This window comes from Lissotriton vulgaris, chromosome 9 (genome assembly GCF_964263255.1).
Source record: "Lissotriton vulgaris chromosome 9, aLisVul1.2, whole genome shotgun sequence".
Classification (NCBI taxonomy): domain Eukaryota; kingdom Metazoa; phylum Chordata; class Amphibia; order Caudata; family Salamandridae; genus Lissotriton; species Lissotriton vulgaris.
The window spans coordinates 250,302,637-250,330,150 of record NC_141697.1 but is presented as its reverse complement, the minus strand read 5'-3'; the positions used below and the strand labels follow the sequence as shown (position 1 = coordinate 250,330,150).

The following is a 27,514-nucleotide window of genomic DNA, read 5'->3' as shown; positions in this document are numbered from 1 at the left end:
AGAAACTCTTGAACCACAAGTAAAGGTTCAGGTACTTTTATCCTTTCAAATAATAAAGACAATAAGCAGTATTAAATTCAGAGAAGGGTTCAACTATAATTCTATGATTTTTTTGTCCTTTTCGGATTACAGATTACACTGAGTCAATTTGCCTTGAAGAAAATCCCTAGATAAAACAGGGATTGGAAACATACCGGCACCTTTCTTTTAAACACCGTGAGGGTAGTTTATGTAATACAGCCCTAAAGACAAGATAGGGATTATTACCTGAAAATATATCCCGCACAGTCCTAGAGCTTAGCCCCAGGATTAAGGAACTCTAACCTAATTAATGAAAAAAAGTCATTTTGTATAGAGTTCCTATGAGATATGAACTTTGACAAATTGTGGTGTAATGTTATTATTGCACAGTTTAAATTTGTGAGATTTATGTATTTTTCCACAGAAATATTTTTTCTTTGTATGTAATGATTGATTATGAGCATGAAATGTATCCTTTTATGTTTTTACATTTATTTGAATGTTATAAACAATAATTGGCAATGAGATAGCTAGGACCAAGGCAAAGTGTTTCCATTGGTCCTTAATCTGCTAAATAAATAGCAGCTATTGAAATAAGGTGGTCAGATATTCTTTTTCATAAAGCATTCTCTACGCCCTATCAGGCCATCAAAATCGGGCGCAACCCCTAATCATTAAAAAATGTATGTACTGCAAGGCACAATGTATGTAAACCCCAAATGTTGTTTTTATTGAGCTGGATAGGCCATTATTGGAATTACTTTGGTCAGGAAATAAAAGCACTATCAAACTAGAAACCCTAAAACAGGAATGGGATAGAAGAGGGACTGGAAATAACTGATAATGAGCACTGTTACATAGCATCTCACATAAAAGATGTGGTGCATTGGCCTGATGAAGTTGACAACTGGAAAAAGAGATTACTCAAAGGGGCACATGTGAACATCGCGTTAGAAAATCTGCTGATGACGTGCAGAGGAATCACAACTCGTATGCCATTTATAGTAAGGCATGTTTGTGGGGTTTAGGATCAGGTAGCCAAAAAGATTCTTAAGCAGTCACTCTTCTCTCCGAGCACGCATATTTGGAGCATATACCTCTTTGTGCAAATTGCCCAGACCATGTTCATAGATAGATGGCAAAAGGGAAGCTGCAAAACTCTGATGAACCTCTCTCCTGATGTTAGAGTTGTGGCTATAGATGGGACACGGGGGCTACTGAATTGGAGTGGGGCAATTATTCCAATATGCTATAACTTCAGCTACTGCCAGAGAAATATGGCCAACGTTTTCTGAGGTACTTGTGCCCACACAAATAATGATAGACATGCTGCTATTGTCTGGATGTAAAAAACTGATAATCAACTTATACAGAACACTGTGTGCAGACAGACCCTTGACATGTCTAAAGAGAAGAGGCAGGTAAATAAACGAATCACTATTTAACCCCTTCCATGCGGCCGCGATTCCCCTGGTGTGCTGTAAACAGCACGAACAGGGGCGAGCCGTGACGAACCCCAGCCGTCATCAGCACACGAGCACCGTAGTGCATGACGGCTGGGGTTCGTCATCAGCATGGAAGGGGTTAATTTATATAGCGCAAAACAAGACCTCAAGAAGAGATATCCTGGCGCTTCTGGAATAACCCATCCCTGAATAGTTCTGTGAGATAGCAATAGAAAGGCAATTAAGGAAGCCCTCACAATTTTAGATTGAATATGTCTTCAGTTGTTTGTGAAAGATGTTGCAACTTGTTTGGGTCCTTAACAAAACAGGCATGGTGTTCAAACCTTAGCAGTGATCACTGCTATCGATCTCCCTACCATCCTCTGTTTTTTGTTGTCTGGTATACGGAAGACATATTCTTGGCCCTTCTTGTGTCATAGGCCGCTTTGGGGTATAGGCATAGTGCCTTAAAAGGGCTCCTGCTTGCCATTGGGAGCCAATTAAGCTGTCGAAGGTGGTGGGAAATTGATGTTCAGCAGTTTAATCCGAAAACCACCCTTGCCGCCGTATTCTGGACTAGCTATACCTTTTCCATTAGGTACTTAGGAAGACCAACCAATAGAGAGCTGCAGTAGTCTAATCAAGACGGTATTAAGGTTTGGCCCACTGCATCTATCGAAGAGGTAGGCAGAAAGGGGAGAATCCTATGAATGATGGTCAACAGGCACGCACATATATAGTGAGATTTAATATTTGAGGTTTATAGATTAGCTCAAAGTCAAAAATTGAATTTTATTGTTATATTTTAATATGTATGAATTGTTCCTGAAATTTCCCTGTATGAAATGTTTTTAATCTCTTTGTATGACTTTTAATTAAGTCGAATAAAGATTATTTGACTTGACTTGACCAAATATGATTCCTAAATTTGTGACCAGTTTATCTGGAGTTGGAGGTGTCTCTAATTTAGGGGAGTTACAGTTGTAGGCAGGGGAAACCCAATAAACCCTTGTAGGCTTGGGCAAAGTGCAATTCAAAACAAAAAAGTGCTACAAGGGATTTGTTTGTAAATTGTTTGGTCTAAGTTCTGAGTTGTACCATAGTATCACACTCAACAGTATCCAAAGGATAACAAAATTGCTTTGAAAGCATAAATAAATTAATGGAAGGTGAGAAGAAAAACAGAGCAGAGGAATGTTATATTTCAAAAAAAATCTTTACTCAAAACAAGTTGTGGGAGATAGATGTACAAATTAATTCTAGCAAAAAATCATGAACAAAGATTGACAACAATTTATCTTCAGTTCATGACTTAACACATCAGCTCCTAATTAATAAAGAAAAAACAACCCAAAATGATCAATTAAATGTGGTTGTGAATTCGTGTTAGGAAACAACATTAGAGGAGTTGATGGAGTGTCGACGTTTCGGTCTCGGCTGCAGATGTCAAGAAGACCATCATCAGGACGATGACTATTTAATTGCTGAAGCAAAGACTCCCTATATTAAAAAATAGATTCATATTAATTAACAAAGTTTAAATAAATAACACACTTAAAAGCTCTGTTATAATTTAAAACAACTGCATTGTTGACAGGAACATACAACTTCCAAGTATTTCCTGCATGATGTTTTGCCAAAAGGGTAAATTAAAAAAAGGGGGGGGGGGTCACACGACTCATTTGTTCATTCTAGAAACTTAATGGCATAGTCTTATTGAGATTTACACAATTCGATCTGTTTGCAAAGTGAGGGCAAAATAGATTAGTGAATCACTGCAAAGAACAAATAAAATAGACACACACTTCGTTATCTGATTTAGCTTAAAAGAAGGGGGGTTGTCTATAAATTCAAGATAGCATCTGTATCAGCAAAGTTTCGATTGGCGCTTAGAGATCAGTTTTGATAATACTGAAGATACATATGAAAACATTTACAGCAATACAGTTTTGTTTGACATGGTTGACTTGTCATCATGAATCTACTTTCAAAAGCTGGGGAGAACAAAACGGGTGGTTGAATAGGTTCAACCTTAACATGGACCTAAGTTGGCATGTATTTAGTGTCATGACATATGTAGAAAGTATTGGTACCTTAAGGTATGAAAGGATGGGTCTCCTTTAGTTGGCTGTCAGATTTAGATGTAGCCTCAATACAATTCTGGAAGAAGGGGAGTGAAACGCTACGTTATATTTAATCTCACGGAGTAAAAAGGAGGACTTGATAGTACAGCAAATAGTGCCTACCTTAAAAGAGATGCAAAACGCCTCAGTTGGTTGCGTTAGGTGAATGAAAACACCAGTAGTGCGGAACGCTGTTCTATTCTGTGCGTTCACTGAAAGAATTGTCAGAAAAAGAGTTGGTTCTTGATGCGTGAGCATAGGTGTATGTGACGCAAAAACTGGTTGTAAGTGATGCGGACGCGCCACATGACATTAAGTCACGAAAAGTGTGACAAGATTTAATCACTAGCAAAAATATGACAGCTATATAATGAAAGAGAAATCACCTTAGTTTGTTGCTCAACACAGGTTAATATATAAGAGGTGTTGGACGTAGATCGAATCTGATGATTATCTAAAAGGAAATAAATTTCAATAAAGCCACCGATCTTGCCAATCTGTAGATACAGGCAAATTGTGATTCATAGCATAGTCAAATCTGTACGGTAATAGATATAGCCGTTTTATGAAAACAGACTAAGCATGTTATTTTAAAGAAAAAAATCACATTACATAATGGCTATTTGTAAAGATTAAATATTGGCTAGCAATACTCACTGTGTTCTTAAACACGAGTGAGAGACCCATATGTTTGGGTGGTGCCATGAAGCTACGTGAACGTCAGCAACCGGCGGCTGTAAGCTTTCATTATTAGCTATACATTGCTCGCTAAGTTAAATAGCCATGGAGCTATGAAGACATCAACAACCAACGGCTATAAGCTTTTATATTTAGCTGAACATTGCTCGCTGAATTAATTAGCAGTGTACGCTAAGTAAATAGACAGGTCATGTTAAAAGTGGTTGTTATTACGGGGAGACGGACTAGTTAACAATTATTCACAGCAGCCGACGCGGCTGTAAAGTCAATGCACGGCGATTTTTAACACTTACTTTTGCTGCGGTCTCATGCGATATTAATAGCGACTCCTCGATCGGCAAAGCGACGTGTCGTGGCTCAATGGTCACTCAGACTGACTGAGTTCATGATTCTAAATTTAAAGGTCAGTACCTTTAAATTTATTTGTTCTTTGCAGTGATTCACTAATCTATTTTGCCCTCACTTTGCAAACAGATCGAATTGTGTAAATCTCAATAAGACTATGCCATTAAGTTTCTAGAATGAGCAAATGAGTCGTGTGACCCCCCCCCCCTTTTTTTAATTTACCCTTTTGGCAAAACATCATGCAGGAAATACTTGGAAGGTGTATGTTCCTGTCAACAATGCAGTTGTTTTAAATTATAACAGAGCTTTTAAGTGTGTTATTTATTTAAACTTTGTTAATTAATATGAATCTATTTTTTAATATAGGGAGTCTTTGCTTCAGCAATTAAATAGTCATCGTCCTGATGATGGTCTTCTTGACATCTGCAACCGAGACCGAAACGTCGACACTCCATCAACTCCTCTAATGTTGTTTCCTAACACGAATTCACAACCACATTTAATTGATCATTTTGGGTTGTTTTTTCTTTATTAATTAGGAGCTGATGTGTTAAGTCATGAACTGAAGATAAATTGTTGTCAATCTTTGTTCATGATTTTTTGCTAGAATTAATTTGTACATCTATCTCCCACAACTTGTTTTGAGTAAAGATTTTTTTTGAAATATAACATTCCTCTGCTCTGTTTTTCTTCTCACCTTCCATTAATTTATTTATGCTTTCAAAGCAATTTTGTTATCCTTTGGATACTGTTGAGTGTGATACTATGGTACAACTCAGAACTTAGACCAAACAATTTACAAACAAATCCCTTGTAGCACTTTTTTGTTTAGAATTTCTAATTTAGGGGGCCACCACTACTTTGACCATAAGGACGAATTGCCAAAGACATCTACTTTTGTTGTATTCTTATTAGGGTTAGTTCATCAACAATCTTTATTCAGCTTTATCAAAAGCCATGAAAGCATGGTTTACATATATACAATAAAATAAACATAAAACCAATCAGTGCACTACAATTAGAAACTATAAAAATGGTGTCCCTAAAAACAGTGTCACTTCATTACCTACGCAAAAGACACCCAGATGATGGATGAAATGTGGAGCAAATCAAACATGCTACCCCAGTTTAGACCCAGCCATACGCAAATTAGTCTTGACTCTGTGCCTCATGGAAACAGTCCAGCCAGAACTGCCAAGCCAGGTCCTCGAAGGACCAGAAACAAGCATCCTCTGACCGGTTTCGTGGGATCACCCCTTATCAGCAAGGCTAGCTTGAATCCAGTGGCACAGTAAGCCCGGGACCCACATCTGAGCATACCCGGTGCACTTAGGGTGAGAAAGCAAAAGACACAAAGATGATGGACGGAATGCAGAGAAAATCAAACAATAACACCCAGTCAAGAGATCTGGGTTAAATCCATTGTTCTTTTGCTCACCATGTCACTCCAGTTTAGACCCAGCCATATACAAATCACTCTTGACCCTGTGCCTCATGGGAACAGTCCAGCCTGAACTGCCAAGCCAGGCCCTGGCCTTGCAGTTTGGGCTGGACTGTTCCCATAGGAAGCGGGTCAAGACTGATTTGCATATGGCTGGGTTCAAACTGGAATGGCATGGGGAGCAAAAAAACGATGGATTTAGGCCCAGATCTCTGTACTGGGGTGCATGTATAACATTGTTCTGCCTCTGTCCATCAATTGTACTTTTTGCATACTTCAATACCCACTGCACATATTCATACAGTTATTCCCTATGGAGTACTCAATTCATAAGGCATGTCATAAGTAAAATAGTATGCAAAACAAACAAAGCTATAAGAACGCAAAATGTTCAGTAAGGAAGCATAAAACATACAATTCATTGTTAATAACCTAAAAGACAAAATTCCTCCATCGCCAACTTCATTGATTCCCATAGATCTTCTAAAATCATAGATTCATAAATTTATAAAGCATACCACAGATACGAATAAGACCTGAAACACAGTATCACTTCATCACCGCTTGCGTATCGTAGTCCAATAGTCCCCCAATAGGTTTTCTAATTCGCAAGGCATGTGTTGTGAGATAGAATGTTAACTCTGTAAGGACTGAGCGGAATGTAGAATGTAGCTGAGGAATGTGTTGTTATCGAATGAAAATTAGCCAGTAACCAGGGAAAGACGAATGAAGCTGGAGGTGACTAGATGTAAGAATGCAGATTGTTTCCAATTTCCTAATTTATGGTCATCCTTACATAAACTAGCGATGATCTGGCAGTCTGTGAGGGGACAGGCAGTGAAGTACCTCCACTCCAAAAAAAATTCTTCAAAGGACAAGCATTTTTGTTAATTCTACCCTTGATAAAAAGTGAGTGCACTTGCTTCAGCGTTAAACTGAAGATTAAACACTGCATTGCAGCTCTATTCATGCTGGAATGGTATAAACTAAAAGAACATTACAGCTTTGCTTCTGGAGCACTGCACTTGGTGGAAAGCAAAAGCCTTTAATTTATTTGTAGTTTGGGTGTTTTCATCAAACTAAGTTAACTGCAGAAGGCACTGTGGTATTGTTATAGTGTACTGGGTAACAGCTCTGCCTCGATAAACAATTTTGAAAAATAACGCACTGCCACGCAAGTTACCAAAAGCCGCGTATGTGGCGGGTGCTGTGGCGCATGTAGGCATAGTCACACAGGTATTGAATGCCTTGAACAGGGAAAGTGGCAGGACTCCTAAAGGAATATGGGCTGAAGATAATAGAAGAAAAGTTTCAGTTGAGAAAAAAGCAAGTCAATTATTTGGGGCAACAAATATCAAAGGATGGCATAAGACCTAAGCAAAGCATTGTAACAGTGATAAATTATGCACCCATGCCAGAGAAAAAGATAAAATCATTTTTGGGAGTATGGTTCAAAATTTGTAGTGAACTTCACTGAACTAGTAGAGCCTCTCAGAGTACTGATGAACAAGAATGCGATCTTTGAATGGAATAGCGAGTGTGAGAAACATTTTGGAGAAGTGAAGGAACTCATATCACAGGTTCCAACTTTAGGCAACTGATAAAAAAAACCAATACCTATATTAGGTATATTCATTTTTAATGCGAGGGTGAGTTAAGCTTAAGTAAAGCAAAGCTGATAAGAACAGGTGGGATTATTCCACTAATGATCTTTCGTAAGTGCATTGTCCAAATAGCAGATGAAGGTCATCCTGCTTGCAACATAACAAAAAAAAGTATGATAGTCATTTTGGTGGCCCAGGATAGATAATGTTGTTGTAAGAGACTGTTATACATGTGCCAATAGTGGCAGAACTAAAGTAGTAAGACAACCCCCCCATTGGGGTGTATGGAACTACCTGATAAAACACTGGGAAAGGTTAGCCATAGATTTTCTCAGTCCGATTGCTAAGTTGGGGTCTAGCGACAAATACATGATCATTCTTGTTGATTACCACACCAAATGGTTTGTGACTAAAACACTCAAATGGATTGATACTGAGAATGTGATCAGATTTTTAGAAGAGATCTTCATGGATGCAGGTATTTCTAAGTCTTTATGTTCTGACAATGGGGTGGAATTTCTTTTTAGAAGTAGGCCCTAATTTCTGTCCAAAATTAGAACTGCTCATGAGAGGGTGTCTCTTTTTAGACCTCAAGCCAATGGTTTAGTAGAAAGAATCAATCACCTGGTCATGGAGAATATCCAAGCATCTTTGGTCAATGAGTAACTGTGGAGTAGAGAACTGAGGAAATGTATTTGGGCATATAAGATAACAACCCATTTAGTGACAGGGCTGTTATCTTTTGAATCTCTGAAAGGGGAGAGCCCAAAAGGAAAGAGATTCCTGCATGACTAAAGAGTAATGTGTTACATGCTGGTAAGGAATTCCAGAAGACGTGGATAGGTTACAGATGATAAGTTTATTCTTCTTAGTTGGTTAGATAGGTTTTCCAGTAGATATGTAATCAAAACCCCACCAGGAGCATCCTCTCTGCTGCTCAGCCCAGGATCCAACTGACAGTCCACTCACAGCATATCAAACATTTTAATGACATCACATTCACACTAACATTCCACTCACACTGGCTGAACAGCAGAGGCAGAGAAACAGGGAAGATGTAAGGTAGAAACCTTAGATATAACACACCTTCTCTCTTTATAAAATGAACAAAGAGAAAGCAAATGTAAATAGCAACATTGCAATAACATCACAGTATAATCAATAAAAATTACAGTAGAAAGATTGCAAAATGCACATAAGTATGAAAAACATACTAAAAAATAAGCAAGGTGAAATGTGACGTAAAAATAAGCAATGAAGGAAAAGCATGTAATAAAGTACAAAGTGAGAACAGTATGACAAATAATACAGCATGAAAGTAATACAAAAATAGGAAAGACACACATCTCCTTCCTTAGCAGCGAAAATTGAAGTAAGAAGCTTCAAAAGGAAGGAAAAAGTAAAAGAACGGAAAAGCAAACTGAGAAAATTAAATAAGCAAGAAGTAATAATACCACAAAAGTAACAAAGAAGTAGTGCACGAGTGTGACCACCACAACTACACCAACTGGCCAGGCTAGCGAGAAGTATGGAACCACTGAACACATCAACAGGAAGAAGGAAACAAAGGAAGAAATGTAAGTAAAGAAAACCGGTGGCGTACACCTAACACATCAACCAAAAGGAAGACCTGTAGAAGAGCGAAAATGGTGAAAACCCATAAAAGAGAATCACCAAAATTAAATGTAAGGAAAATGCGATCTGCATAAACTTAAACACACCGGAGATAAGAGTACAGTCACACCTAAAATTAGACCACAAGTGAAAAATGCAGGGAAAGTGCGATCTGGGAAACTGAACTACACAGCAAAGAAAATTCAGTAACACCTCAAATTAGGCCACATAAGTAAACCTGCGAACAATTTAACAATTAAACTGTAAATATCAAGTACACATGTAAAGAATCAGAGGAATAAAGAAAATGCGCCAGGAAAATGCGATCTGGGCGAACTGAACTACACAGCAAAGAAGTTCAGTCACGCCTCAAGTTAGACCACGTATAAAACTGCAGGAAAATGCGATCAGGGTAAACTGAACTACACAGCAAAGAAATGCAGTCACGCCGCAAGTTAGACCACGTATGAAAACCTGCTCACAATATAATAAAGGCACTGTGAGTAAAATAAAAATTATGTACAGAACCGAGGAAATAGAAGAAATGCTCCACATCAAAGTATAGATAGAAAAATGTAGAAAACCTGCATGCCAAGCAAAATACATTAACAAATGCTTCAGAATAAAATGGTAGTACTACAGTAAAATAAGAAGTGCATAAACACATTGTATAATTGTAATAGTGTTAAAAAGCATAAGAAAACATAGTACATATAGGAGCTTAAAATAAAAGTGAAACAGGTTGCAAACTTGAACCAGCATAACGTGAAGAGAATCTCTGTAATTGAGGAAACAAAGAAAACAGCAAAACGTCTCTAGTTCGAGGGCAAGAGGAATGTAGACAATGTAATAATAATAATAATGCCCGCTGAGATACCTCCAAAGACCAAACTGATGGTCGTAGGTTTAATGAAGAAGGTGTGCGCGTCACCGCTCAGAAGATACTCACAAACTTAGAATAATGCTGCTGGTTATGTTCTCTTCTTATGCTGCCAAAGATGGTCTGAAGAGTGACTTTTTGTAAATGTAATAAAATTTAGGCTTGCAGGAGTAGAAGTAGTGAACTCCAAAGTCTGTCTGCTGCAACAGAAAACACTCATACCAATTGGAGTTAGAAGGTTGAAAGTGTGTGCCGACACATGCTGAAGTTAAAGTAATTAAAAGGAGGCGTGCGCGTCACCGCGCAAAATGTGAAAAATGAGGAGGCTTTGTCCAATCGTGGCATTGCTGGTTACTTGAAGAAGAGCGCGCTGATCACATTCAAAGCACGTAGTTGGCAAACCGTGTATTAAACTGGAGACTGCACATAACTACTGCGCACATGCCAAATACAAGATGGCGTCACGTAGCGGACGCAATACCGGGTGGCTGCAGGCACGTCTTGGCAGTTCATCATGGAAGCAGCAGGGCGCTGCGCGATGAGAGGACAGAGCTCGTGCTGCCATAAACCGACTTTGTAAGTAGAAACGGTTTATTCAAATTTTATGGCGGAGCAAAGAAATGTAAAGCCAAAGTTTACAGTAACACAGCACATCAAAAATGCGTCCTCAGCGATGTTGCACAAAATAAAACATGAAAGTTAGTCAAAGATGCTCAAGGCTGGTTTAAAAGCAGAAGCAAGTTTCATGTGCAAGATGTAAAAACAATTAAGGTTTTAAGTCCCAATCAAATGACATTGAGAGGTAAATTGCGGACAACAGCTCCTCCACAAGGAAAACATGGCATAAGTAGAGAGCAATCACTGTTAAGCGGTCTGCCAATCAGTTTCAAATCACTATTAGTCATGGAATGGGCTGCTGAATTGCTGTAAAAACGCACCAGTATTTACTGCATATACTGTTACAGATTTGATTCCTGACCAGTAGAGGTTGTAATTTGAAGCAGTAAGGATACGCCTTGTTAAAAGTTATCAGGGACTATGCGTCAGCTGAAAGCATACGACCTGACATAGGCAGTAAAAACCAGTAAATGGCAGTATATATTAAAAGTAGTAGGAGTCCGGTATGAGGAAACAGCAGTAGGTTGTAGAAATCAGTCAACCTATACTCTGTCAATGACATCAGGAATCAGATAGAAAGAAGCAGGTAGCAGAAAGCATATATCCTATTTGAAGCAGGCAGTAGAACTTAGGCAGGAAGAAGCAGGTAACAGGAAATCTACTCCTTGTCCATGGGCTGTCTGGTGAAATATGGACACTGGTAGGGCGGGAGGGCGTAAAATCCTTAAGTAGGTTTGTTTTGAGTAAAATCATGAATAAAAGTACCTTTAAAAAGCTTGAAGAAGGTCCTCAAGCGTAGTTTTTATTCCACCTCGTCGCCAAATTTATGTTACATCCTGATAAGGAATTCCAGAAGACTTGGATAGGTTACAGATGATTAGTTTATTCTTCTTAGTTGGTAAGATAGGTTTTCCAGTAGATATGTAATCAAAGCCCCACCAGGAGCATCCTCTCTGCTGCTCAGCCGAGGATCGAACTGACAGTCCACTCACAGCATATCAAACATTCCAATGACATCACATTCACACTAACATTCCACTCACACTGGCTGAACAGCAGAGGCAGAGAAACAGGGAAGATGTAAGGTAGAAACCTTAGATATAACATAATGGCTGTGTGTGGGTTGATCGCAAAGCAATACAAGAAAGCGTTACTGTAAAACAAGAAAGAACCTAGAGTTATTATGATGCTAAAAAGGGAGCAAGAAAAGTGAGGGGCATGAGCAACTGCTGATGTGGCCAAGGTCTCAAGTGGACCAGTGACCCCGTAAATGAGGGGCTGACAGACTGATGGCAAAAGGGGCTCCGTGGCCCTACTGGCACAGACCATCGAGGCGGCCTCGTGCAGGTAGAGACTCTGTCCCAAGCCGCAGAGGGTAAAAAACGAATATTCACTCACCATTGACAGACACAGTGACCTCCACCTGAAAACGGAGGGGCGACCCATAATGCGAGAGCTGCCATGGCCTCTAGGGTGCCTGAAACAGCGCTTCCGGTAGCAGACCTCGGAGAGAGCTGGCCTGTCCCTGACAAGGGGCGATCCCTGGGGCTGCCTGTGGGACCATCTGCAGCTGGTGATTAGACTCAAAACGTTGAGAGCAGCAGCGATGAACTGGTGGTGCTGGAGGAATAAGAGATGTGGTGGCAGAGCCCCCGCATACGGCTCCAAGCCTATTGGGTGAGGCGTGATATATAGGAGGTGAGTGCGCTTGAGCACCCTTGTATCTGGGTGACACCCGAGACTCGCTTGTCCCCCTGAACTCACAGCGGCAAAGACGCGGCTTGCCTCATTGCTAGAGGCGGCGCTCAGCTGTGGTGGCCTGCATCTATAGGTGATTGTTTCTGGCATGTCGCGACTTGGAGGGTACTGTTGTGACACTATGTACCTGTGCCACCACCTCCAGGGGGTCACTGGCAGTGAGCATGCCTGTGCTCTGAGTGCCGGCAGCAATCACACCATGGAATGGCTATCCCCCGCTTATACGCTTACTGTGCAAACTACTGTGTCGTCACCCTTGGAGGTCGAGCGGCCTTTGCCAGCCCGGAACACTCCCTGATCAAAGCGCTAATATTGATTTGGCCCTGTGATACTGAGTGGAATTCTCAGTGTGGGGTGAAGAGAGACTTCTACTGTCTCGTGGGTGCCCTGAGGGACCGAGTCTGACTATAATGAGCCCCGATTTCACCTGCACAAGATTCTCAGGCCCCTTTGCCCTTGCACTCGAACACCTGGCTGCCACGTGTCTGAAGGCAACCCCTTGGACCTTGCTAAAGAGCCTCCTGCCACCTAACATTCGGGGGTGCGCGAGACATTGCGACAGAGGCACATTACATATAGGATCACTGGGGTGGATGCTGGGAAAGTGAACTCTCCTGCGGCATGTTGACAGGAGAGTTCACTTTTTGCTCCCTGGCAGGCGGCGGTGCGTACTAATCTCTCGCTATCCCACCCCCACCCCCCCCACTGAACACACCAGGGAACCTTGGGGTGAGGAGAAGGGCGAAGTGCTTCAGTAAAGATGACTGGCGGCAAGGGCTCTCGCACAGTTCATCAAACTAAACTCGACAAGTTCACCCAGCTGAAAGACAACATTGCTGCGCTAATGGCAGAGGAACAGCGCACTTGCCAAACCCGGACCTACTCAGCTGAGGAAACACCCACTCTGGCTGATGGCGGCGATACAAGTGATACAAACAGCCCTTGCGACAAAAATAGAATTCGCTTCTACAGATGTTGGCCTGGTGCAACATCTGTCTCCCCACCACGGGGGCCCGTGTCAAGGAGGCGAAGGATTCATATACCCTTACAGCAGACACTTAGACTTTGCAGCTCAAAGTTTATTTTTTCATTTTATTTTATAAAAAGAGTTAAGTGCAACCTCTCAGAATCTAGAAGCCAAGTTGGAAGATTTTGTGGGGCAGTCCAGAAGAAATCATTTTCTAATAATAGGAGTGTCAGAGCGCTCGGAGGGGCCAGCAATGGATCCATTTGTAGAGGATCTCATACTCAAACAACTGCAACCCCATGGTCTTTCTAAATACTTCTTGGTTCAACGTGCCCACAGAGCACCGGGTACCCCTCTGAGGCTGGGCACCACCACACCCCATTCTTACTCGCATTTTCAACTATTGCGACCGAGATGTCATTTTTGAAGCTACCAACGCAGCACCTACAGTTAAACGCGATAAAGGTACGATCACCTTTTTCCCGGACTGTACTCTCTGAGTGCAAAAAAACTGCATCACTCATTTCCTGAAGTTAAAAGAGAGCTGAGAGATTGTGACATCAAATACTCCATGATATTTCCGGAGAAATTACAAGTGGTGGCGGATGGTAAAACTTGGTTCTTTACCAACCCAGAGGAGATCTGGGAATGGCTGCAGGGTTGGAGAGTGGTGAGAAAAGCAGGACGAGGATCCCGAATGAAGTAACAACAGGATGGCGGCGACACCGCGCATGAGCCGGGAGCAGAAGTAAGTTAGAGGCACCACACCGAACTGTTGAAGAACTAACTTAGTCTGTAGGTTTTTCTAAGAGATCTGTCCACATGCAAAATGATTGTAGTAACTTGGCACCTATCTATGCAGAAACTACTTGAAGTGATGCTGAAACGACGAGGACACTGTCCTCGGGGCTTCATTGATCGAAGTTCTCTACACAGGGAGAACTGATACTCTTTGCATGTTGTCAATAAACTGTGGTAACATTACCTTTTCTTCACTAGAGGGTGCTGGGTGGCCCTTAGGTGGGACCCACAGCCTCCATTAGTTTATATCATGTTTGTGGGCGACAGGCACTCTACACAGTTTGGGGGAGGTGGGTGTGCAAATTTAGGTCCATCATGCAGGGAGGGAGGGTGGGGGTACGATATTGGGATTTGTGTTGACATGTTTGTTTTCACTGTGTTTTCTCAGTCTTATGGTGACATCTTTACATTGCTACAGCAGTAGCGCAGGATGGATAATCCAGTCTCTTTTCCCCCCACTGCTCACCCCTGTAAGAAGCTCCCGATTCCCCATAGAAAACTGTGGTGGTCCCCGCTGCGACCTAACCCAGACCTTCATGGGAGTTACCCACTGCAGGCTCTCACCACATTTTTTTACCAGTTATTGCCTATGGTAGCCACCGTAGGTACTCCTAGTTTTAAAGATCCTCTCCTTGAATGTCAACAGATTCGGAGACAAAATAAAGTGAGGGGTGGTCTTGGTAATTGGCCTGGCTGACACGTGGCGCAGCTTCCATCCCACAGCATGACATTACACATATCTCTCGGGGCTCACTGGAGCTTTCTGCGCATTAACTACATACTTGCCCTGGCTTAGGACCTTTCCTACTTCGGCAAGGCCCACCACCTTGCACGGGGCATCTCGGACCATTCACCAGTGTTTGTCACTTATGGCCTCCCAGGCTGTGGTGGTGGACGAAGGGTGGAGCTTAATCCTTGGTACCTTAAGATACCCTGCATTCGCGAGGACATCCGTGAAGCCACAAAGCACTACTTTCAAGAAAACGAGGGCTCTGTAGAATCTGCGCAGACGATGTGGGAAGCTTGCAAGACTGTCATAAGAGTCAGGGTATAGTGCTGATAGTGGGTCATAAAAATTTTAAAAAGGGCCTAACTGGATCAACTAGAAAGAGACATCCAGAAGTTGGAATCCCAGCATCTGGCAGATGACCAGGGTCACTTGCATCACACACTATCCCTAAAGCAGAAGGAGTACAGAGATGTCATGTCGGATGCCGCAAGGATTCATTACCGAACCACTCAACATCGCCTGTATGAAGTGGGTGACATTGCTGGTAAATTACTGGCCTGGCTAGACAAGAGAGGCAGCGTCTCAGTGGGTTCTGGAGATCCTGATGATAAATAGAAATGGGTCAGGGATAGACAGGGCATAGCTGACGAGTTTGCAGATTATTACACTCACCTCTATTCTCTGGCACAGGCAGCCACGATTGGTGAATATCGTGAATTGCTTGCCGACATTCAACTTCCAAAAGGACGTGACGGGAAGTGAGGTTACTCAGGCTATACGTGACTTGGCGTCAGGGAAGGCGATGGGCCCCAATAGCCTCTCTATGGAACTCTACAAAACGACAGCCTCGAGCTTTGCCCCACCGCTCCTGCGAATGTTTCTGGAGAGCTGAGATGCCAGCAAGTTTCCCCAAAGACCAAAGATTAGTGGGCATAGTAGCTACTCATAAAGAGAATGAGCTACCATATGACTGTATCTCCTACAAGCCCTTATCTTTGTTAAACATGAATGTGAAGATCCTGCCGAAGCACTTTGCCACACAATTGGTCAGGGTGATTTGGTCTAAAATATACCCAGATCACTTTGGCTTTATGCCTGGTATCAACACATCACTCGACCTGTGACGGCTGCATGGGGTACTGGGGCGTGCGTCAGAAATCAGTGAAGATGTGCTCATGCTGTCACTTAACACACTGATAGCTTTTGATACGGTGGAACAGCCCTTCATGTAGGCAGTTTTAGAAAAGTTGGTATTTGGTCCCCCTTCCGTTTCCTGGATTCGACTACTAGATTCGGACCTCCTTGCCAAGGTGGCGTTAAATGGAGGCACGTCAGTGGTTTTTCCCCTTCAGCGGGGCACAAAGCAAGGTTGCCCACTCTCTCTCCTCATTTTTGCTTTAATCCTGGAGCCGCTGGTTCCATGATCAGAGGCAGAGATGGACTGCAGACTAGGAGGATAGAATCTTCCTTTATGCAGGCGACATCCTGCTTTACAAAGCTGATCCATCCTCCATGCTCAACAGGGTAATGCACTTATTCGCACTCTATCGTTGATACTCCGGCTACACAATTAACTGGAATAAGTCTGAGATCTATGTTCTTCATGTGTGACCCCAAGTTTACCTAATGACTGTGAGGCTGGTGTAGTTACAGAGGGATATTGCTACCTGGGCATCTTCATCAGTAGAAATCCCAATGCATTTCACACACATAACCTTGAGCCACCACGTATGCGCTTGTGGAGAAATGTGCAACACTGGAGGGCCATGTCTCTTTCTTTATTGGGAAAAGCGACTTTTATTTAAAATAATGGCCCTCCCCCGTTTTCTTTATGCACTTCAGAATTAGCCACACCCAATACCACAGTCCTACTTGCAAGCCATAGATAGCATGGCCCATATGCTCCTTTGGGATGGGGTCCCCACCTCGAACAGCACTTCAGAAATTGATGAGGGGATAGTACGATGGTGGAACAGCCTTCCCCGACTTTCAGAAATACTATTGGGCCAACGTTGTAAACCACTGGGTTCACCTCCCGGAAGACAAACCAGCCTAATGGACAGATAGGAGAAACATGCAACCAGGGGGCTACCTACGAACCATCTATTGGGGGGATGTGCCACACATCCCTCTTCAATCCTCTGGCTGTCATGATCTCCACAGCACAGGCAGCTGTGGGCTGGCAGGGTAAGATCACGCAGGTCAACCTCCTCTGGGACACCGTGCGGCTACCACAACGGGGCTTCGACAAGTGGAACCTGCCTGTCTCGGATGGGTGACTTGTGGAGGAATGGTGTTAAACAATTCCCCAATACTATGACCTGACTGAGAGAGACTGGGAGCGAGACCTGGGTGACTTAGAGAATGACAAATGTCCCGGAGGCCTTGGCCTCCTCTCGCGAGGTGGCTATACGCTCACGTTTTTGTCTTATGTATGTATGTATTGGCATAATTATATAGCGCTATGTCCTTCACCCAAAGGGTATCCTGGCGCTTAGACTGTGAAATTACCGTACATGATGTTATCAGCTGCTAAACGCACTTACTCTGCTCTTGGAAAAAGGTGAGTTTTTAAAGCTTTCTTAAAAGAGATAATATCTCCCAGAGTTCTCAAACCTAATGGCAAGGAATTCCACAGTCTAGCTGCAGTATACCTGAACGAGCGACCTCCCATCCGGGATCTCAATATCTTAGGAACTGATGCCAAGCAAGCTGAAGCCGAGCGAAGAGATCTGGAAGGAGTATACCAGGAAAACAAATTTTGTAGTGGTGCCGGTCCCTGGCCATGAAGGGCTCTAAACACCAGACAGAGGGCTTTAAAATCAATCCGCTGGGAGATCGGCAGCCAATGAAGGTCCTTTAATGCCTTTGCAGACGAATCCGAGCGGCGACGTGAGAGAGCCAGTTTGGCAGCAAAGTTCTGCACGCGTTGCAATTTCCCCTCCAAAGTCGTTGGTGCCCCCAGAAGTAATGCATTGCAGTAGTCGAGTCTGCTCAAGACTATGCTACGCACCACCTCTGGTCTGGCCTGAGTGGGGAGAAATGGTAGAATTTTTCGCAGCATGCGGAGCAAAGCCATACAAGTACTCACCATTTTGTTCACAGCCGCGTCCAGCTGAAGGTTGGAACCCAACACCACTCCCAGGTTCCGAACAGAATCAGCCGGCGCGCTAGTGCCCTGAAAGGATGGGGGCCAAAAGTCCTGTGGAAGAGGCCTAGAGATACGGTCCGATGAACAATGCATCACCTCAGTTTTAGCACTGTTAAATTGCTGCGAATTCTGACCCAGCCATTCCGCCGTGGATATCATACAGCGGTGAAAGGTTTCTTGTGATACGGCCTCCTTGCTCTCAAACGAGAAGACAAGCTGGTTTATCGTCCACATAGTTGGTGACTGCTATGCCAAAGGATTTTATTAATCTGATCAGGGGGCGGAGATAAAGATTGAAAAGAATTGGGCTGAGGGCCGAACCCTGGGGTACACCCTGACCCACCCCTCTGATGTTAGATTGGAAGGGTGGCAGGGCAGCCACCTGATGGCTATGGCTGAGATACAACACCAACCATTCAAGGGCTAGGCCAGACACCCCTGCCTCTTCCAGCTTCCTGATCAGGATTATATGGCTGACCGTATCGAACGCGGCCAACATGTCGAGCAGCACTAAAAAGGCTGCTCGACCTTGGTCGGCACGGGTCCTAAGGTCATCCAAAACAGTCACCAACGCTGACTCTGTCCCATGGGCCGGCCTGAAGCCAAATTGAGCTTCGTCCAGGCATGCCATAGATTCCAGGAAACCCGACAGATGTTTTGTATTCCATTTCTCCAAGATTTTAATTGGAAATGGGAGCAAGGATATTGGTCTGTAATTCGCTGGACAAGAAGGATCCAACGTTTCCTTCTTAAGGAGAGGAGATACCACTGCCAATTTCCAGCAGTCCGGGACACGAGCGGAGGTGAGGGACTGAACACAAATGTCGAAAAGAGGGGGAAAAAGCTCTTCTTGAAACAGCTTCCAATATTTATGAGGAAGTGGGTCAAGGGGCGAACCCGAAGAGACACCATTGGCTAGTATACAAAATTCCTCATAAGACGGGAGCGGGAAGCTGTTCAAGCGAGCTAGTGTGACATCTCCCTCCAAACGTGAAGACACAAGAGAGTTTGGTTGAGATTGGAAGTCAGTGCCCAGTGGAGTGGGAGTGGAACGCAAAGACAAAGGTAAGGAGTTCCACATCTGAGGGGCCAGCAGCCTAAAAGACCGTCCTCCGATACGGGCTTTCTTTATGCGGGGGACTACTGCTAGTGCCAGCGACTCCGATCTTAAAGATCGAGTCGGCAGGTAGAAAGCCAGCCTCTTTTGTAAGTATTGGGCACCCGTGGCATGCAAGGCTTTGTGAGCCAGTGTCATGGCCTTGAATATTATCCGCTTCCGGATGGGGAGCCAATGTAGAGTACGCAGTAAGTTTGGCGCACTCGCTCGACGATGCAGGCCAAAAATGGCTCGTGCGGCTGCATTCTGAGCCACCTGCATACGCTGTAAGAGGTATTCCGGCAGACCCAGATACAGGATATTGGCATAATCGAGTCTGGATCCGATGAGGGCCTGAACAATTATTCTCCTATGGTCCTCAGAAAGCAGCGGAAAGAGCTTCCGCAGCACCCTGAGGATACCGAAGCATGTTCCTGTGAGGGACAGCACCTGGGATTTGAGCGTGAGCCCATTGTCTATTTTAATTCCCAGATTCTTGGCTGACTCAGAAGAGTGAGCTGGAGGGAACATGTCGGCAGGCCACCACCCTTGCCAGTTCGGTTCCGAGGGGCATCCAAAGAAAAGTATCTCGGATTTATCCGATTTGCACTTGAGGCTGTTCAGTTGGAACCAGTTAAAAACAGCCCCAAGGCACTCACGGATACTTTCACCCTCGAATTCTTCGCCCTTCCTGCAGGTGAAGAGAAGCTGAGTGTCGTCAGCATAGGAAACGATCTGGGCCCCGTAGGACTCCACCAATGCCGCCAGAGGGGTCATAAACATGTTAAATAGAGTTGGGCTCAATACTGAGCCCTGAGGAACTCCAACTCCCAGAGGCGATATTTCGGCAGATCCAGGGGAGGTCCAGACCGTTTGTCGGCGGTTGGCTAGAAAGGAACGAAACCAACTGAGCACCGTCCCCCTCAGACCGATGTCATGCAGTCTTATGAGGAGATTCTCATGAGGGACGGTGTCAAAAGCCGCCGACAGGTCTAGCATAACTAACATCACCCTGCCTCCGGCATCCAGCGACTCCTTAACAATTTCTGAAACCTCCAAGAGCGCGGTTTCTGTACTTAGGTTAGGTCGAAAACCTGATTGAGACGCGTGCAATAGCTCGTTGGATTCCAAAAAATTGGAGAGCACGCCATGAACATGTTTCTCCAAGATTTTAGTGAGTGCCGGAAGGAGCGAGATGGGCCTGTAATTGGCAGGGACTTCTGGGGCAAAGCTTGGCTTTTTAAGAAGAGGGATGACCATGGCCTGTTTCCACAAGTGTGGTAAGACCCCCTGACTCAAAAAAAGATTCATAATAGGGTTGGCTAGAGGGTTTACAACATCTGCCATTCTGGCTAAAAATTTGGCAGGGCAAGGGTCACGTGGCGATCCAGATTTGAGACTCATCATTAGTGCTAGTGATGAAGATACCGTAAGAGGCGGGAAAACCGCCAGCACAGGGCCAGAAGTGGGCAAGTGGGCTAACTCCTCCGACAAAGACGGGAAATCGACTGTCGGCCTCGGGGGGAAAAGAATCCTGTATCTGCCTAATTTTGGTGGTAAAGAAATTGGCTATGGTATCAGCCCAGGTCTCAGCCGGAACCTCCTGTGCTGAGTTAGATCGCAGGGTGGTGAATTCTCTAACGATCGAGAAAATCTCCTTACAGGAATTAGCTGCTTCCTCTATTCTTTTAGCAAAGTTGTATTTCTTTTCCTGAAGGACTAGTCTATGGTAGGATTTAATCATAGATCTGTAGGTCAGTTTTGCCTCGGTATCATACTGAGCTCTCCATGTCCGTTCAGCAACTTTTCATTGTCTACGGGAGTGAGCCAGTCCCGCAGTAAACCAAGGAGCCGAGACCCGTTTGATGGCGGTTCGGGGGGGGGCTGTGCAGGGGCAAGCTCGTTCAGTCTGGCTAGGAGCCAGGTCTGCAGGGTTTCGAGGTCATTGTCCAGGTCGCCGGTATAGGACACGGGATGGTTCACAAGGGCCTGGGCTAGCAGGTCTGGAGTCACCCGATGGTATGCTCTAAAAGCACATCCCTGCTGTCTCATAGCGGTGGCTGTTGGTTTCTTAGTGCCAGGTATTTGGAAATAAGCTAGTCGATGGTCGGACCATAAAACCGGTAGCAATGCAGTCACCACAACCGGAAAGGTGGAAAAGACCTGGTCTAAGGTGTGACCTTTGTCGTAGGTCGGGCCGGACAGATAGGGAAGCAGGCCTAGGGAGGACGTGACCTCTAGCATCTTAATAGTATCCGGATCATAACAATCTTCCATATGGAAGTTGAAGTCCCCGGCCAGTACACAGCTCTCCGTTCTCATAACTAATGTAGACATGACTTGCTGGAGTTCCTCAAAAAAGGACCCCGCAGGCCCATATACTAGAAGCCCCTTGACAGATTGTTGAGGTGACAGGGATAGGGAGAAGGCAAGGGATTCGGTGCCCGTGATGGTTTCCGTGTGAATGACCGAACACGTGAAAGTTTTTTTCACCACGAGAGCCACTCCTCCTCGTCTACCCTTATCTCTGTCTTGTCTAAGGATGTTGTATTCAGGGGGAATGGCGGCAGCAATGTCAGGATGGGAAGACTCATTGAGCCATGTCTCAGTAAGCATCAGACAGGCAGGTTTATCAGTGGTCAGGAGATCAAAGATCAAAGATCTCCTGGGCATGTCTGTGCATTGACCTGGTGTTGAGGAGTAGACAAAGGTGTTTAGTGTTACGCTCCTTCGTATGAGATGAGGGCGGATGTACGCTAATAAGCTGCCAGTTACACCCTGGGCATTTGTGCTTACCCCTATGACGACCGGGAAAAACTGAGTGACAGGACTCCGCAACTTTGTTCAAGGAGTGGAGCTCCTGGGATGAGTAGGATAACATGATGATATGTGTAAAAAAAGGAGTAGGGACTAAGAGAACCTGCCACGCCGTACGCCTCCGGGACGCTGACGGGCGCAGACGGGCAGGACTCTGGCGCGACTCCGGCGCAGGTCCGGCGCGTCCGCAGTACGCGTCCGCTACGCGGAGGAAGAGGTGAGCTTTTTATAGCGCTACTAGAGCACGAGGGCGGCGAGTCCTACCCCCAAGATGGCGGCCAAAGTCAGATCCCAGCCCTCGGCGTCAATACTCGGCCGAGGGCGGTCTGAATACCCAGGCAAGGGGAAGGGAGCAAACGAAGCGCCTAAGAGCGCTGGGAAGTCTCTTACAAGGCAGCAAACGCCTATTAATCAAGCGCGAAGCGCGAGCCTAAACTGCACAAAAATAAAATGACTGAACAAGCAAGTCAAAACATACAGATAAAATGTGCAAGGAAAGAAGGGAGACCTCCCGGCTTCCGCCTCAGGAGGGAAAGGTTTGTAGCAGATGGTAATCCCTGAGCAAACGAACAGATTCCCTTTTATAGCGCTGCTAGAGCGCGAGGGCAGCGGATGGACCAAGGTTTGGGGATAATGGAATGCCTATCGGGGGACCTGGATGTAAGTGCCATTCGAAATGCCTGGGATCGGGAGCGAATGGATGTCTTTGCTGCCTTGTGGTTTGTGGGAGGTGAGACGGGGGATATTGGGGGTCAAAAGATTGATTAAAACACAATCAGTGTGTGCCGATGTACATTTTCCATTAGGCTTGTACCAAAGTGTCACCATGTTTCTTTTTGGTTTATAAGTGACTAAAAAAGATTTTTTTAAAAGAAAGATGAATGTGTAGGTCGATAACTAGGTTGTGGTAAAGATAGGAAACATAGTCAGGAGGGGGATAGTAAGTTATAGCAGCCAATCAAAGTGAGGAAAGTGCAACGTAGTGTGGTAATATTAGAAGAAGGATTAGTATGAAGCCTTGGCATTGTGTGTAAGCTTGCAAACTATCCAAGGAGTGTTATATGCAACACATGAAGATAAAGGATTTTTGGGACCCTACGGGTAAGTAGTGCGCTATATAAATGCCAATACATACATACATACATACATACATGATTCATAATGTATGTGTTGATACTTAGTACCTGCTTATGCCTTTATTAATATTATTACGTGCTGTCTTCTGAAACTGTAAGTGAAATTGTTGTCATTATTTATGTAAGGGGAAAATATGTAGAGAGATAGAATGTTAACTATGGAAGGACAGAGCAGGATGTAGAATGTAGCTGGAAAATGTGTTGCTAACAAATGAAAATTAGACAGTAACCAGGGAGAGCAGAATTAACCTGGTGGTAACTTGATGGGAGAATAAAAACCGCTTCTAACTTCCAAGTTTATGGTCATCCTTACAGTTTGCTCTAAATAGGATAAATCAAATAATGCACATGATATGGGGGGGGGGAGTTGCAACTGTTGTAAAATGATTAGGGTCAACCTGCTCAATCTCATTTTATACTGTTTGAGAATAGGTCTCATATATAGTACCCTATGAGCCTAATAAAACCCACAACACAATGTAAAACCTGGCATATATCGAGTGGAGAGGTTATCACAGGGGCATTTTGCCAAGGTGTTTGACCAATCATTCATATACGTAAAAGTGTCAATGCAATGCGCCAGATTTAGGGCCAAATGTACGACCGTTTGTTAGCAGTCGTAAACAGAAAATCAGGCCGTTTGCGACCGCTAAAAAGGGTTGTTGCATTTACAAATGCTATTTTGCAAGTTGGTAACCTAGTCCCGACTCGCAAAATAAGATTTGTGTTCCGCTATTAGGAAAGGGCGTGGCAAGGGCATCCCTTCCTAATAGCGAGTCGCAAGGGGGATGTAGGAATGTTTTGTAACAGCAAATGTGGTCGTAAAACAATCACAGTTACCACCAATTTTAAATTGGTGGTGAGCCATTTGCAAACGTGAAGGGGTCCCCAGGGGACTCCTCCCCCTTTGTGTTTGGCAGTGAAAATATTTTTTAAGAGCAGGGAGTGGTCCCACGGACCAATGCCTGCCCTTAAAAAATGAAAAGAAAATGTTTCTTTAAACACATCCCATTTTCCTCTAAAGAAAAACGGGATGTATTTGAAAAAAAAAAGTTGCCTTATTTAAAAAGCAAACACAGACATGGTGATCTGCTGCTGTCCCTATGATTGTAACCCATTCCTAATGGGTCGCAAATTGCGATCTGCCACATGAATGTTGATGAGGCAGGTCACTTGCGACCCCATTGGGAATCGAAAATGTGTCAGATACATTAGTCAGTCAGTCAGTCAAAAAGCTTTTATTATCGGTTAAGAACCATAAAAAGACATATATACATTTACAGATAAGATGGATAGTTTAAGGCAAAGTTACATAAAAGTCCAGCAGCATAGTGAGTACATATAAATGGATAAAAGATTAAAAATTAAAAGAGTACAGTCATAAAGGCGGACTACCTGATTTAAATAACAGTCGCATTGTGCAAACCCTAGGCATTTTATTAGTAACGAGCCTCATAGCACGCTATTTAATTTGCTAGAGAATCAGTAGTTTGTGGACTGCCAATTTTTAATTAGGCACATCTTACATGCCACATCGATAAAAGAAATCTAGCGGTTGCAAACACTGTCAGAGGGGAGGTATCATATTTGAGAATCCTAAATACCTCCCTGTAATGCCTAAGGCCCCTAGATTTGCAGAGTTGAATGATCCATTTGGCTCTTGCCTTAGAGTAGGAGGGACAGAAGAGCAGAACGTGCAGATCTGTCTCACTACTGCCCTCGCACCCAGGGCAAGAACTCCCTTCTCGTGGTAGTTTAGAACACTTGTATGTTACAACCCTGAGTGGCAGGGAACCGTGTCTGAACTGGATGTATAGTTTTTTAGCCAAGGGGGGCTGAATATCATCCAAAACTTTCTCAAAGTAAGGATGGACCTTAATATCCAAAAAGGTGTTGATCAATCTACCCAAAGAGGAGTTTGTTAATGTAAGATCAGTTCGATAGCGCTTGAGAACCAAGATCAACAATTTCTTGGAAGTCGAAGCGCAGGTCTCCTCAGGTGAGGACCACATGTCCCCCAGTCCAAGCGCCTGACAAAGGTGCCTAATGTAGTTTAGCCAAGGGATTCTCCCCACACCCCTTCTGGACAGTAGATCCCCCAAGTCATCCCTATAACTTATAAGCTCCAGGGTGGACCAAAGTCGTCTCCAGTACAGGAGGGGACGGTTTAACACAATCTCCTGTATAGGTACCACACCTAGATCCAGCCGTAAGGGGATCAGGGGAGTGATCGAAGGAAGTCTCAAGAGACGCCTGATGAAACTATTTTCAGTAAGTGAGAGCGGGACAGCGCCAACGTGGCCCCAAAGGTCTGCACCGTAAAGCGCACCCCCTCTTGCCTGGGCTTTATAAATTTCCATAGGCGGACCCAACAGTTTTAATGAGGTCTCGTTAAAAACTTTTAGGATACCGCCGGATGATTGGGCCAGCTTCATTCTGTCGTTGAGTGTGACCCCCAGACAATCAAAGGTAGACACACGATCCAACACCATTCCATCCAGATGGGGGTGAGGGCAGTTAGAATGTTTGGTATTGTAGACCATGAACTTGGTTTTAGAAAGATTAATCTCCAAGTTCCTCAGTCTACAAAAGGAGCAAAATGCCTCTAATGTACGCTGAATGCCCGTAGACGATTTAGATAATAAAAGGGTATCATCGGCAAACATTAGGGCGGGTATCTTACGGCCTGCTAGACTAGGAGAGTCTAGGTCTTTTGGTCCGAGTAAATGTTCTATCAGCCCGTTGAGGAAAAGCGAGAAGAGCGTGGGCGCCAGAACGCACCCCTGCCTCGCTCCCCTTTCCACCGGAAACGGAGCTGACAACTCCACATTCCTTCCATACCTCACCCTTGCATATGTGCCTTGATGCATTTGTTTAAGTAAATGGCACAGGTAGGCCGGGGCACCCATCTCTAATAAAATGGCCCAAAGCTTATCCCTCTGGACCAGGTCAAATGCGGACTGTAGGTCCACAAAAAATCAGGTTTAAACTCCCCGCCCCCAGGGTAACTGTCTTCCAGTAGACCAACTGTAATTTAAACAGTTGGTCAGTGGTGGAAACCTTTGCACGAAAGCACGCTTGAAGGGTGGTTAAGATGTGGTGATCATCCATCCAACTCTGCAACCCTGCTAGTAAGAAACGGGCAAATAGTTTGTGGGGGACGTCAATCAAACTGATGGGGCGGTAGTTGGCCGGGTCGAGAGGGGAAGCCTTTTTATGGATAGGTATAATTTCAGCACCCAGCCAAGTTGGAGGGAACTCCATACCCTGGAGAATGGCATTGAAGTATACCCAGATATACGGGGCCCACACTTTCTGTTCGCTCAAATAGAGGTCACCAGGGATCCTGTCTAGGCCCAGCGCTTTCCCTGCGGTCAGGCTTTTGAGTGCCACTTGGATTTCCAGGAGGGTGCAAGGGGGGCAGTCATCACCCTGGCCCTCCGTGGGAGCCAGAACAAGTATGCTCTTTTGGGCAGCTAAATCAATCAGAGGTACAGGGTCAGTGAGTGAGTAAAGAGGCTTGAAGTTAGCTAGCCAAACCTTCTCACTAAGATTAGGGATAATAGCGGACGACCCCTCTGCCACCCCTCCTCGAACCAGATTCCAAAAGGACCTATAATCACGATCATCCAGGGCTACTTTGATTCTTTCCCACCTTGCTGCCTCTCACTCCAACCTGGAATCCATGATCATTTTTTTATATGTTTGCCTAGCATTTCTAATACTTGACTGGGACCCCGATTTGACCTCTTTTATAAGGATGTTTTTAGCTGCCCTACAGCTTTTGTTAAACCAGTTATCCTGCTTTTTTGCCCTTGGTCTCTTGGTAACATTAATATAAAAATAGTCGGCCAAGGTGTGAAGGAGCTTATTATGGATTCGCTGTAGCCCCTGGAGACGGGACAGATCACAATTAGGGCTCAAGAGATCGCAAACCTCTACTAGTGAGTTTGCGACAAGGTTGTATATCCCAGATCGCTTCTCAGGAGCTATCGCAATCCTCGCCCACCTAATACGTCTACCACCCGCCACTGTAACAAGGTTTGAATTAGTAATGGTCTCCGCTGCTCGATGTTCATTACGGTGACCCAATATGTTAGTTAATTCTAGTGACAGAAGGTTATGGTCGCTATCGATCCTTGTGATGACAGAGAAAGCTTTCAGACGAGCCCAGAATTCTACATTAGCCAGGATGTAATCAATAATCGTGCTTTTCCCTGGTCTATTAAAGGTACTAGTTCCCGGGACATCTGGAGGGAGCCTGCCAT

The 27,514-nt window shown here is 44.3% G+C and overlaps 1 protein-coding gene across 2 annotated transcripts in view; it reads right to left on the bottom strand.

The window, feature by feature from the left end:
- ZNF410 (zinc finger protein 410) overlaps window positions 1-27,514 on the bottom strand; it is a 273,798-nt gene that overhangs the window by 77,744 nt on the left and 168,540 nt on the right. The gene's annotated exons all lie outside the window — the stretch shown is intronic.